General features: G+C 52.7%; 1 protein-coding gene across 1 annotated transcript in view; it reads left to right on the top strand.

Annotated features, from left to right (window-relative positions):
* The window catches only part of LOC144174622 (fatty acyl-CoA reductase 1-like), a 54187-nt gene that overhangs the window by 8805 nt on the left and 31198 nt on the right, over positions 1 to 14184 (top strand). The window lies entirely within an intron of this gene.

The following is a 14184-nucleotide window of genomic DNA, read 5'->3' as shown; positions in this document are numbered from 1 at the left end:
GGATCATGTAGCATGGAAATATATACAACATTGCAAACCATGCAGATCTAAGTCGTTACAGTAGTTCGAGCAACGGCCGGGGAACGCCGCTGGGTGTTTTCTAGTATGCTGCCTTTTACGGGTAAACTATAGGGACCGGGCGGCCGTTGTATGGCACCACCGTCGCTTCCGCTCGTCAGTGGAATGCCGGTGGCGGTCAGCGCAGCGTAACTGTGCATGGCTTTCTGCCGTTTTAAATGCAGAGCATTTCAGTAACTCACGATGTCACCCGCGTTGACGTCCGTAGTCGTAGTCCGTATCGCTCCCCCTACACTATATAAAAAAATAATATTTACCGGCGCCAGGTTTCGATCCCACGACTCTGCGGGCGGAACGCAAGGTACATGGTGCTCTACCCACTGCGCCACAAAGCCGACACAGAATGGAAGGTTATGAACGCGCCTTATATCCTTGACTCATTCAACCGTCGGCCACAGGTGCGCCCTCTCCCCCGCGTTCTCCTCGCCTTCTCTCCGCTCGCAACACCCTCTCTCGCCGCGTTGGGTTCGCGCTGAGCAACAGTCGGTTCGAGCGCAAGAACAGGTGGGGGCGCTCGCATCGCGCTCTCTCGCCGCGGTCGGTTCGCGCTTAAACCACATATGTCGTTCGCGCGCGCTCCGGCGCTAACATCTGTGGCGTGATCGTGACGTCAACATTACGCGTTCGTGTGGTGGCGCGATTTCGGCGCTATAACACTCTCTAGCGAGGGGCATTGGATTGGGTTCGATTGGATTGGCTTGGCTTGGATTGGATTGGGTTGGATTGATTTGGATTGGATTGGATTAAAGTGGATTGTGTTGGATTGTGTTGCGTCATAGCCGCGCCACGTTGCGTCATAGCCGCTCCACGTTGCGTCATAGCCGCTCCACGTTGCGTCATAGCCGCGGCAGGGGGTTCACGGCACGTTTCCCGTTTCAACATCGACTTCATCGACAATGTCTACGCTGGAAGACAACAATTACAACAACAACAACCAATACGTAATCCATAAGACTTGCAGGCGCGCCCCCCGCGGAAATGCTCTGCATTTGATCGTGCCCCTCGCAATGGGGGTGCTTTTTTTTTTTTTTTTTTGCGGTGCGGCTTGCAAAGCGTTCGTAACCCCCGTGCATTTTTCAGATCGGTAAATCTTGAGCGTGGATGTGACCTTTACGAGGCATGCTGTAAGGTCCACTTACGAGTTAGCGGCCAGGTGCCCGGGCTGCGCGTGAGAACGCGCCGCTCTGTCTGGCGACGTAGCACTGCCGACACTGCGCTGCAGCCACCGCTAATTCGTCGCGGCGTGCGCGGGAGACGGATTGTCTGGCCCTTCGCATTCCTCAAGGATAATCCCCCATTGGGAGGGCAGACGGCGGCGCCGGATTCCAGGAACGCCTGCCGGACCCGCTGGGATTACCGGCGTCTCCATTGTTGTCGCGCCCTGGTCAGCATGACGCACTGTCGCCGTCTTTCGTTTTCGCCCCGCGGGGTCGCTCGAACTTGCTCGTCTACGAGCGTGCCGTTGACCCGAAGGTGGCGGCGCCTCAATGAATATTCCGTGGCGTGCTGAGTGACAGCTGTCTACATGTATTTGGGCACGCCCATACGCGTGTACGAACGCTACAGGGGCGTTCCCGAGAGAGTGTGATCTCGAGGTTATATAAGACCCAACTTGGCCGTTGGAAATCGTTCTTGTCTGAGCGCTGAGCTGGCAGTTCCCGGCGAGGCAAGGAGTCTCGACCGTTAACGCTAGGTTGGGATTTGTGAGCCCCCTAGTCGAGGTTAAGATCGCGTCGGAGGTTTAGGGTGCAGCGCCGCACCGGGCAACTAGACGGATCTTGCGGCGAGACCAAGTCTCGGCCGTGGTTACTCGAGCGGTTTGTGTACGCTCCGAGAGTAGGAGAGTTAGACGAAGTTGAGGAGCTCGAGTGATTTGTGCGCGCTCGGAGCTAGCGTCTAGCTGAAGTTTGAAGTTTTTCTTTTTATTTCTCATGTACCCAGTTTTCATACTGTAAATAGCTGTACATAAACTTCCGTTTTACTTAATCGACTTCAACGCCTCGAGTTCGTCAATTCGACCGGAACTTCAACACCATCACCCAGTCAGCCTCCTGCCAAATCAACCGGAGCCCGGGCGATTGGGTTCCTGATCGACACCGGACTTCGGGGAAACGATCTTTACTGGCGCAGCCGGCAGGATTTGGCAGAAGAAATCACCAGGCCGCAACCAGGGGCAGCAAGCAGACGCAAGCCCGCCTTCATCGGCGGCAGCCGAGCTCCGCGCGGAGGGGAGCGGCAGAGCCAAACCAGCGCACGGGGCCAACGACGCAGCGGCCGACCACCGGAGGTGCGGGTGAGTGGGATTTCTTGCGCTTCGTTGTGGCGGTGTAGGCTGAGACTGGGGTTGCATGGTAGTCACGCGGAGCATGCTGGCGAACATGGCAGCAGGAGGGGTGGTCCAAGCGGAGTCCGAAATAATGATTATTAGGCGAATGGAATTGGAGTTTCAAGAGCGAAGGGAAAAAGCAGACCGCGAGTTCGAAGAACGAGAGAGAAAAGCAGCGCACGAATTCGAAGAACGCGAGAGAAGAAAGGCGCGAGAATTTAAGGAGCGCATGCAAAGGCTGAAGCTCGAATCTGAAGAGCGGTTGCGAAGGTATGAGTTGGAGCTGGAGCGGAGAAGGCAGACGCCCTTGCGCTCGGACACCCGCGAGCAGAAACAATGGGGCACAGACCCAGCTAGTTGTATAGCAACAGCGAAGTTGAATGGTTCGGGCCAGTGTTTGGAGGTTGTACATTGCGATGACAAAGCAAGCAGCCGTGACTCCCTAAACGAGGCTAGCATTTCCGCCGATGTCGAACGCGCGGAGATGCACATTGGGTGGAGGAGCGACGAGGTAGGCGCGGCCAGTGATACCGTAGAGCGGTGTAATGAAGCGATGCTCGAACATGACGAGCAGCCTCGCAGGCAAAGTTTGGGAATGGAGCTGCAGCGCATGAGACAGAACCCTTCGAACAGGCCCAGTTACGCGCTGACAGCAAAGTTGAATGGGGGCAGCCCGTTTTTCAATTTGAAGCCGCGCGACGACGAGATAAGCGGCCGTGGCTGCGCACGGGAAGCGAGCGGCTTCGCCGTGAACAGCTGCATGGAAAAGGAGGCGAGCACGCGGAGTGTTCAAGCGAGCGCGTCCGGTATAGGAGAAGAGTCAAGGGGTAGCCCCGTTGTTGCGAGTGTAGAGCCGCCTGCTGCTTTTGCGCCGGACACTGCGCTAATGCATGCGGAACTTGCTGGCACGGCCAGTACCCAAACTCTAATCGGTGGACCGGAGGAGACTGGAGTCGCGCAGGAAAGTCTCGGGGCCCGCCGCGCTCTAAATTCCGCTCGAAAGTTGCACGAGAAAGTGAACGCCGTGTCGGGCGTTCAGGCGCTCGCCCAGAGGAGAAGGGAGAGAGAAGACGAGAAAGCATGTGATGAGACGGAGCGAAAAAGAGACGGAGCTGACGATCGGGCTGAGGAAAAGCAGGAGTTAAAGGCGGATAAGGGAGCTGAGAAGGTAGACTGGGTTGAACATGTAGAAAATGGAAGAGGAAGTGAGAGAGAACGCGAGAAGACGGAGGATGAGGAGCTCAGAGCATTTGACGAGGGTAGGAACGATACGGAGATGTCGCGTGGGTTTGGTAGTCTTGAGGGTGAGAGTGTAACCGAGGAGGCCGATGGAGAACATGAAAACGCGGGCGTGGAGACTACGAAACCAAGAATGAGAGCTCCCGAGGAGGTTGTGAAGGAGAGGGAAAAACCGTGTGAGGAGGCAGCTACAGTTGGAGGCGAGGAACGAGACGCAATCGGCGATCTCGCGAAACCGGTGTCCGAGATAGAGCTTCGTAGCTTTAGTGTTGGTTGCGGCCATCACCGAGATTCAGTCGGGAGCCGCGCTGGATGGGTTGACGCACTAAGTTCTACGACCTGGCCGTGTGTCACAGGCCCGAGCTCTGAGTTGTGGCAGGATGAGTGCGTGCTGGGACGGCTGAAAAACTGTCTTGGTCCGGCCTCTGCTCAGAATGCACCTAGCGTGCACGAGCGTTTTTTGGTAGTGACAGGTGCTTGTGAGGTTGTTGTTGTGGGGCAGTCCGTGCGTAGGGGAAAGAATGATCCCGAGAAGGTCGTCGCGTTCGCGGGCCGCCATTACGCTCCAGCATCAACCCTGCGCTCACGCGGCCAGCGCGCAGCGTTGCCTTACGTTGGGGCAGTGGAGAGGCATGGCCACTTGGCCTATGGGACAGGAAGCGAAGTCGCATTTCGCGATACCACTCCGTCTTCCCCGAAGTTGTGTTCGCCTCATGGGGCTAAATTGTCGAGACTTGCGTTGACATTGCAATGCTTCGCGGTCTGGATCATCTGCAGAGGGGGCGGGAAGTACGCGAATGCACTCCCCTGCTTTCAGATTGTTGCTTGGGGAGGCTAGTATTGAATTGCCTCCGAGCCTTAACACCGCCACGACGGACGTGAACGTTCCCGTTCACCCGTCTTTTTTTCGTTGGTGGTGTGTGTGTGTGTGTGTGTGCCGCGGTTGTGCGCGACGAGATGCCTTGAGTGCTCGATCCGTGCACCGAATTGATCGACCCGCGCACCGAACTGAACTTTCCGTGCACCGCAAGTGAGCGAAAGCACAGCTGAACATTCTTGAAGGAACGTTATCATGCTACGCCGTCACGGAGGACATTTGCGCGCGTGCGTATAGTGGCAATGCAAACTTTCTTAACGTTTTATTTTTGTTGACTGCAAAGTTGCCCGTGTTCTTTACCAGTTCTTATTCCTTTTGTTCTTGTTGTCGAGTGCCGGAATGATTGTGCGTGTTTGCGGTTATAGCGCGCATCAGTGTTATAGCTTGAGTTGTCCCGTTGTTGGTGGCGTTTACGCGCTCCGGAGACACGACCCAATTTCTTTTTACCCGCACTTAGTGTTTTTAGCAATTTTCTGGTGTGTTTCCGGTTTGCTAGAGTATTCCGTCCCTGTTGAACGGCTAGTGAATAGGTTGTGTCTGTAGTTTAGGCTAGAGGGAGTTGGATCAGCTGGAGAAATAGAAGGGGGCTCATTTGTGGTTATACCTAGCTCCTTCCACGTGTTTTTTGTTTGTTTGTTTGTTTGTTTATCCCGCTGTTATTGCGGAAGGAGAGTTGAAACGAGTGGCCCTTTTAAATTCTTTTCGGATTGACTGAACCAAGAGGCCCAGTAACCCTCTTAAAGGGGGGAGTTGTAAGGTCCACTTACGAGTTAGCGGCCAGGTGCCCGGGCTGCGCGTGAGAACGCGCCGCTCTGTCTGGCGACGTAGCACTGCCGACACTGCGCTGCAGCCACCGCTAATTCGTCGCGGCGTGCGCGGGAGACGGATTGTCTGGCCCTTCGCATTCCTCAAGGATAATCCCCCATTGGGAGGGCAGACGGCGGCGCCGGATTCCAGGAACGCCTGCCGGACCCGCTGGGATTACCGGCGTCTCCATTGTTGTCGCGCCCTGGTCAGCATGACGCACTGTCGCCGTCTTTCGTTTTCGCCCCGCGGGGTCGCTCGAACTTGCTCGTCTACGAGCGTGCCGTTGACCCGAAGGTGGCGGCGCCTCAATGAATATTCCGTGGCGTGCTGAGTGACAGCTGTCTACATGTATTTGGGCACGCCCATACGCGTGTACGAACGCTACAGGGGCGTTCCCGAGAGAGTGTGATCTCGAGGTTATATAAGACCCAACTTGGCCGTTGGAAATCGTTCTCGTCTGAGCGCTGAGCTGGCAGTTCCCGGCGAGACAAGGAGTCTCGACCGTTAACGCTAGGTTGGGATTTAGGAGCCCCCTAGTCGAAGTTAAGATCGCGTCGGAGGTTCAGGGTGCAGCGCCGCACCGGGCAACTAGACGGATCTTGCGGCGAGACAGAGTCTCGGCCGTCGTTTCTCGAGCGGTTTGTGTACGCTCCGAGAATAGGAAGAGTTAGACGAAGTTGAGGAGCTCGAGTGATTTGTGCGCACTCGGAGCTAGCTTCTAGCTGAAGTTTGAAGTTTTTCTTTTCATTTCTCATGTACCCAGTTTTCATACTGTAAATAGCTGTACATAAACTCCCGTTTTACTTAATCGACTTCAACGCCTCGAGTTCGTCAATTCGACCGCCATCTCCAAGAACTTCAACACCATCACCCAGCCAGCCTCCTGCCAAATCAACCGGAGCCCGGGCGATTGGGTTCCTGATCGACACCGGACTTCGGGGAAACGATCTTTACTCATGCCATGTGTGTGATTTACGCCCATACTCGGTGTTTACAAATAGCAGACGACGCTCAATGCGCCAAGCTGGAAGTCAAGCTGGAAGTGAAAGTTCGTTGCTTCATGCCATTTTTTTATGCCTGCATGCAGTTTCGCATATTGAGGAGTATATTGCAGCTAGATGCTCCCACAAAGCCGGTGTGTGCAACCGATCTAGGAATGCTGCGGCGCTGGCCTTGGGCAGTTGATGACGAAACGGCGTCGCCGTCGTGCACAAGCGAAAGACAAAGTTGGGGGATGCCTTCTAAGATTTACCTCAAAACAGAAATTGTGATGAACGGCGCTTCCGTAACTTCATTACCAACGGCTGAAACGTGTTTAATTTCACAGAAATGCTCTTACTACAGTCATCGGGAATCGTTGATAGAATAAATACCGCATGATAGTAGAACGTTATTGCTTGTCGTGGAGAAGCATTGCTTTACAAGAATTGCAATGGTTGCTGGCTAGTTGGTAAATGGTTTTTCAAAAACCAATTCCTGCGTGGCTGAAGGACGCAAGACAGGAGGGTGCCCGAAACCTGTACTCAGCTTCACAACTGAATGCTGCGGTCGGTTTACAAGCTGCCACCTACGCTTGAAAAATCATGCACACCTTCGTGTAACGACGATGAGAGTTTATCGCAAAGCTCTATCGTATGGGTTTCCTTGGTTGCCTTCTGGATTTAAACTTTGACTAGTTGAGCGTCGAATTTGACCAGCACACACTTTGGTCTTTTGATCGCAGCGTCTTTGACTTTGACCATTTCCCATTCGATTTCGCAGGAAGAAAGCTTTGCGCTCAAACATCGTAATCATTAGACGGAGGGCTAGATGATATTGCTGTTTAATTTTGAACTTGCATGCCCCCCTCTCCAAATCTAAACTTTGTCAAGCGTGTCGGAAATGTGTCTGTGCTGGAGGACTCGGGCTGATGCACCCATATTTGAGGCAACTAATCGCGCGCTTTTGGTGTCTTCACCAGGCATTACAGGATTCTTTTAGGTACTCTGTAAAGAATACTTAAGCAATAAAAACACCGGCTGACGTTAACGCTGCCACCTTTTTTAACTATCGGTGCCAGCCTTTATTCTACGCAGGTGGTAAAACACGAAGGGGAGGAGGGATGGTGGACGGTTTGTAGCTTGGGATGTTGAGTTGGTGAATAACTTTGGCACTTGATAAAATGACCACCACAAATGTGGGATCTACACTTCGGCTTTCAGGCTCCCATGCTGTCACAGTGTCGCTCACCAAAACCGAAGGCACAAAGCTCACGGTTACAGAAAGTGTAAACTACCGCAACATATTTCTACGGCTACACAGTAATCCATCTCGTATGCAGGTGCATTTCTATTTAAAGCACACGTATCGAGGTATCCCAGCGCTAAGGCTGGCGTGGAAACCGTAGTCATTGAAACCAGTGAAGATAATTTAAAGTGGTAGAAATGAATAATATTATTGCTAATAGTTTTATTCCTACTCAGATTGCGCGGAGCCAGGCGCAGAGCGCTGCAAAAAGCGCTCGTGTCAATGTAGCCCATTCCCAACCTTACAAGCATCCAATAAGTTTGCGTAGCCGTTAGTGCATTTAAGAAGAAAATAATACTACTAATAGTAGTTTTATTCGTACTCAGAACTGGTGTAGCCAAGCGCAAGTCGCTGCAAAATGCGCTCATGCAATTGAAGCCGATACCCAACTTTAGAAGCGTCCGACAAGTTTGCGTAGTCATTACTGCATCTAAGAACTCAACACATCTGTCTAGACTTTGTTTCACCGCACATATACGCTCACAACACCACCAAAACATTCAAAGCACCGAAGCAAACACGACAAAAACAACGGGAGGCTGTGTAGTCCAACGCACCGGCTCATTCCGCTGACGAGGGGAGCGCCGGGTGGTGGCGCCACCCGTCCAGCTGCCCGGTCCCTAGACAGTCCTCGAGCTTCGTTCTGTTGCTGTTATTGAATTTAGTTGTGTACATTTGCGTTACAAGGTACACAATTTGCAAAAGACAAACGAAGTGGACAGCATGAGCGCAAACTGAATGATTTATTACGAGTACAGTATTTGCTCGTGGCTCACAACATTTCAACAGTGTTACAACATACAAATGGAAAGGGGGAAATGTGAAACAAAAATGATGCACACATTCGTCTAACGACGACGATACTTGAACGTGCAGCTTTCTCGTGATGGATTCTTCGGTTGGCAGATCCCACGCTGAGAGTATGTGCTATTCTGTAGGTACCCTCCCCTCCCATTTTTTTAGGAGGACGAGGAATAATCTCCACTGCAGTATGCCACTGGAGGGTCGGTGACCACTGGGCGCAGCCCAGCAGTGACTTCGGGAGGACGTTCCACCAGGGCTTGGGTCAGAGCCGCCCAACGCCGCCTCCCATTGATTAACAGAGGAAATTAGGCGTAAGGGGCTTTGGGAGCACGCCCTAATAGTGTGGCATATGGTGCCGACATCCTCGCAAAGCGAGAATAGGGGTGATGGGTACTTATCAGGATATACGATGAAGGTGTGTGCGACAGCGAAGGGTATTGGTCTGAAGGAGCCGCCAGAATCGTTCTTCCGTTGCAGGAAGTGAGGGGTATTTCTGGTGGCGGAAGCGGTAGTGCGCGGTAATGGCCGCGTACGTAATAAGGCTATCTATTGCACTCCGTCGTTAGGGGTAACTGAAAGGCTTGCTCGGGCAGTAATATCTCAAGCTGCTGTGTAGGCCGCCTCATTATCCCCAAGCCGGTGTGGGCAGGTGTCCGCACTATCTCCATGGGCGTTTTGCGGGGATTGCGGAGACGAATTTTGAGAGATTTGGCTGATATGTACCCTCGGACAAAGTTTCATATAGCAGATTGAGAATCGGACAAGATGGCGTTTGGGGTAGGGCTGTGAAAAAAGGCCAGCGCTATTGCTGCCTCTTCCGCCTCAGTAGGTAGGTGGGTGCGCATGGTGAGAAATAGGGTGAGAAATACCCTGCACTTGCTGTCAGGGTAGGCATCGGGGTATATTCTGTGTAGAATTAGTGGCGTTAGGAGGGTCTGTAGTTGTCGGAAGATTACGGCCTAGGCTCTGCCCAGCTTGTCGCTGGCTGGAGGGAGAGGCGGTATACGCTTTGGTGATATCGTGTTAGTTGGCGAGTCTTTCCTTCGTGTTGAACCAGAGTTGTGTGGCCACTTCGTTGCCAGCGCGGTGAGATATATAGCTCGCGCTGCGACGTGGGCCGACTCGTTTCCGTTTTCTTTTGTCTCTCGTGTGCTGGGAACCAATTAATGTGTTTTTGGTTGCGAAGGTTGGCTCGCTGCAGGATGCGGACCAGTGTGGGTGAGATCTCTCCTTTGGCATAATTCCGTACTGCTTGGCGCGCGTCGTTGAGTACTGTGGCGCAGCCTTTGTCGGCAAGCGACAAGGCTATGGCCACCTCCTCGGCTTCCTCGGACTTCACACAATTTATGCTTGCAGTGGATCTTGTGGCCCCTGCTGCGTCAACTACCGCCACGGTGTAGCGGCTGCCGCCCGCGTATTCTGCAGCGTCGACGAAGCGAGCGCCGGGGTCCTCACTGTGTTTGTCCGTCAGGGCTTTGGCTCAGGCTTGGCGCCTGCCTTGTTCTGTGGGTGAACGCTCCTAGGTATTGGGTCTATGTGTGGGGCTTGGCGAACTTCGGAGCGTGCTCTTGTTTCCTTGCTGCCGGTGGTATCTGATCTGGAGTTTTTCGAGGATTTTGCGGCCTGTCTTGTTTGCTGATAGCCTTTCTAGTTGAGACACTCTCTGTGCTTCTACTATCTCTTCGAGCGTGTTGTGGATTCCTAGTTATAGCAGCAAATCTGTGGTCGTGGTGTCAAGGTAGGCCGAGGGCGATCTTGTGAGCGTTATGTATCAGTATGTTGATCTTTTTGCAGCCACGTAGGTTGCGTGACAAATCACAAACACTCGAATTAAGCGGACGAGATTGTCCTCCTTTATGCCGTCCCCTTTAGAGGTTACTCGTTTGAGTAGCTGCGTGGCGTTGGCTGCCTTGTATATAAGGCGGTTGACCGTGTCCCCATTCCTCCCATGAGATTCTACGATCATTCCTAGTACCCTGATCTTAGGTACCGTGGGTATCATGGTAACATCTTTGGTGCGTATCGTGATCTATACTATTCCCTTTGCGGTTTACTTTTGTGTCTTCTTGCCGGTTGGGACAAGAGTAGTTCCGACTTCTTTGGCGAACATCTGAGACCAGTGCCTTGGAGGTGATCTTCAATCTCGTTGACCGCTCTGTGGAGTACTGTCATGATGTGTCCGTCGCCGCATTTGCATTTGCATACCCATAGGGTGATATCATCGGCGCAGATCGTATGTTCGACGTCCTCAAGCTTCTCGAGTCTCTCTGCCACTCCGATCATGACTAGATTGAAGAGCATGGGGATGATTCCCGACCCTTCTGGGGTGCCTTTGTGCCCTATAATACATTCGCAGACTCTTAACCCGCCACGAGTTCGGCGCTTCGTTTCGTTAGAAAGTCTCTAACGTAGTTGTAGCTGCGCTCTCCCAGGTTGAGTTTCGATATTTGTCCTAGAATTGCAGCGCGTTCGATTTTGTCAAATGCACTCTATGTGTCGAGACCTAATATGGCTTTGTTGGCGCTGGTCTGACCGTCTGTTACTTGGTGTTTGAGCTGAAGCATGGCGTCTTGGGTGCGCAGGTGTTGCCTGAATCCGATTATCATGTGGGAGAAGGGTTCTATTTGTTCGGAGAACTTTTGCCACTAGGAGGACGTGCTCGAGGACTTTGCCATTGCAGCACGTCAGCGATATAGGCCTGAGGTTGTGCGGGTACGGAAGCTTGCCCGGCCTTGGGATTAGGATCTTTTGGCCTTTTTTCCACTGTCGGGGGAGTTTGCCTGTTCTCCAGCATTCGTTGTAGTAATTCGTTAGGGCTTCTATTGACTGGTGATCGAGGTTCCTAAGGGTTCTGTTCGTTACCCGGTCAGGAACGGGCCCCGGTCAGGGGCGGGCGCTGATCTGCTGATGAGGACATGGAGAGCCGTTCTGACTTCCACGACTCTAATGTAGCGGTCCAGGGCTTCATTAGTCTCGCCGGTATATGAGCCGTGTTGTTTTACGGCCGACTGTGGCACATCTTTGTTCAGTAGATACATTTTGACGACCGTATCATTCTTGGTCATCGTCTCCTTGTGTAGCCAGTCGGTCACGCTGATGCGACTTGGTCTTCGTCTCGTGTAATAGATGTCTTAGGGTGTTCCATGCTTTGCCGTTGTGCATTTGGCCGTTGATCGAGTAGCGTAGCTCGTGCTATTGTTGCTTGCAAAGCTCCTGAAAATGTTCCTCCATGTCCGCGATCTTTTTGCGAAGTTTGCGGTTGAGGCCTTGTTTCTTCCAACGTGCGAGTAGAGAGTTCTTGGCGTCGATCATGTGTGCCAATCGGCTGTCCATCTTGTCAACTTCGAGTTCAGTCTCGATCTTCTTATTTGCAGCCTCGACGCTGCCTGTTAGGTCTCGGCACCATGCATGGATGTCCGTGATTTGGCTTGAGTTTTCGTCGTGTTGCGATTTTCTTCGTTTCCTGAAGTCGTTTCATTCATCCCATTTGAATTTATGTGTGCCAGCCTGGTATGCCCCGTAAAGAAGGACATTTTTTTTCTATGTGATCAGGTGGTCACTGCCCAGGTCCATGAATGTGTTGTACCACGTTGCCGGTTGCGAACCAAAGTTCTTGATGAAGGTAAGGTCGGGGTGGTCTTTCGAGTCACTGAGTTGCCAATCTTTGTCGGATGAGCCGGCTCCGTAATGAGGGCGAGGTCGAGCTCGCGTGCGTTTTGTGATAAGTTTCTTCCTTTGGCGATGATGTAGCTGTAGCCCCATGCGGGGTCAGCGGCGTTGAAGTCTCCCCCGATTAGAAGTCTATGCCGGTCTTTCGTCTTGCAGGCTCTGTGCAGGAGTGACCGGAATCGTTGAAGTCTTTGTGTGCGACGGCTGAGGATGAGGGATGAGGATGCTCTATTTCCTTTTCCTGGTTGGTATTAGTTCGATGAACTTATGCTCTATCCTGGTATTCTTGTAGTTGTGCTCTATGAAGGGGAGCCCTTTCTTGACGAAGGTGCAGACGCCTCGGTCCTCCGTCGGACTGGAGTGAGCTCTGTATCCGGGAAGGGTCGGGGCGTCCTCGAGTGTTTTTTGCAGTAGTATGACGTCCGGCGCATTCTTGGGATATGTGCTGCTGTATCGCCGCTCTCTTGCCCTTGAATTTGCGGCAATTCCATTGCCAGACTTAGTTGTGGTGCGTTGGAGGCCATGTTAGCTAGAAGTTGGGTTGCGCATGATTGCCTTGGTTGCCGTGTACTTGGGCGTATTGGGTGAATATCGGGTCGTTCATGATGGCCTCGATCGCTGATTTTATGCTGGTGAGAGTCTCCTTGATCTCCTGGATCTCTGGTTTAAACTCTTTGTTTTCTGCTCGCAGCTATCGCTGCGCGGGTCTGCTTCTTGAATGAAGGTTCAGAGACTGCCCTTTTCTTGGGGGCCGGAGTTTCACTGTGCTGATATTCGTCGGTGCTGTCGTCTTCTTCGGCCACTGGCGTAGGCTGTTTCACTGCTTTGGGCGGACTTGTGACGCTTGCGACGTTCGCGGACTGGCGTTCTTTTCTTATCGCCGCGATCTCCTCAGTGAGCTTCTGAATCGTGGCTCTCATTAGTTCTTTTTCTTGCTTGAGCGCGTTGATTTCGCCGTCTCTCTGCAATTGCCTTGGCTTTTGGTTGCCATTCGTTTTGTCTAGTGCTTCCCTCTTTCCATATTTACGGGATCGGCCCAGGTGACTCCGTCGCTCGACGAGCGCCTGTCGGTGCTTGCGTCGCTCCTACTGCAGCTACTCTCTCTCGAACAACAGCTACTTCTTATAGAGCTGCGATTACGCAAGGCGCAGCGTTCCATAAAAGGCGTTCTGGACTTGATTGAGCTCCGGCGGAGAGCTGGGAACTCCTTGCGCGGGGGAAGGTGTTCGTTGACCTTTCGGCACTCCCATTGCCTCCTGCGGACGATGTACTACGTCTTATAGCGGTCCTTGCATTCTTTACTAGCGGTGAGGTGTGTTCATCCGCAAAGTCCACACTTTAGGGTGCAATTGTGGCCCGACTCAGCCCCTACGCGTACGAAAAGTCGGAGTGGGACACACATCTTTACGGTGGCCTAACCTGTTGCATTGGGGACACATGTCAATTTGCTTGCGGTATAGGTGGCAGGGGATGAACGCAGCCCCGTATCGAATGTAGAACTTTAGGAACTTTGCGGCCGCTAAAAGCGACGATCACTATAGTCGTAGTGCCGATGCGTTTGACCCTCAGGGCCAAAGGGTTCCTTGTGTTTACAATGTTGTTTCCGATGTCCCTTGGGCAATCTTCTATGGGAATGATACATACGACGCCCTTGGTGGAGTCGTACGGGACGCTTTCGTAGGCGTTCACGTTTTGATAGTTGCCTTGGACTATGATCGTCTTTATCGCGGAATACTAATGGCTTAGGCGTCCTTCGGGGTACTGACGACCACGATGTTTTGCTGTACATTGGGGCAGATGGTATCCCCCATGCTGTCGTTGGTTTAGATGCTAGCAGCTGCTGAGATAGCTGCCGATACTGCGGGAGATCCCACCTTGACGATACAACACATTCACTACCTGTGGGCGGAACGCGAGGTACATGGTGCCCTTCCCACTGCGCCACAAAACCGACACAGAATGAAAGGCTACGAACGCGCCTTATATCCTTGACTCATTCAAACTACGTCAAGAAGCTGCTGATACAACGCATTCACTACCACCAACTCCCCAAACACTAAACGTTAACGCAATACACCCACCCCGTCTGCGACGCATT

This window comes from Haemaphysalis longicornis, unplaced genomic scaffold (genome assembly GCF_048455015.1).
Source record: "Haemaphysalis longicornis isolate Haplotype H1 unplaced genomic scaffold, Haemaphysalis longicornis Haplotype H1 scaffold_3, whole genome shotgun sequence".
Taxonomy (NCBI): Eukaryota; Metazoa; Arthropoda; class Arachnida; order Ixodida; family Ixodidae; genus Haemaphysalis; species Haemaphysalis longicornis.
This window is presented reverse-complemented; position numbering and strand designations above follow the sequence as displayed.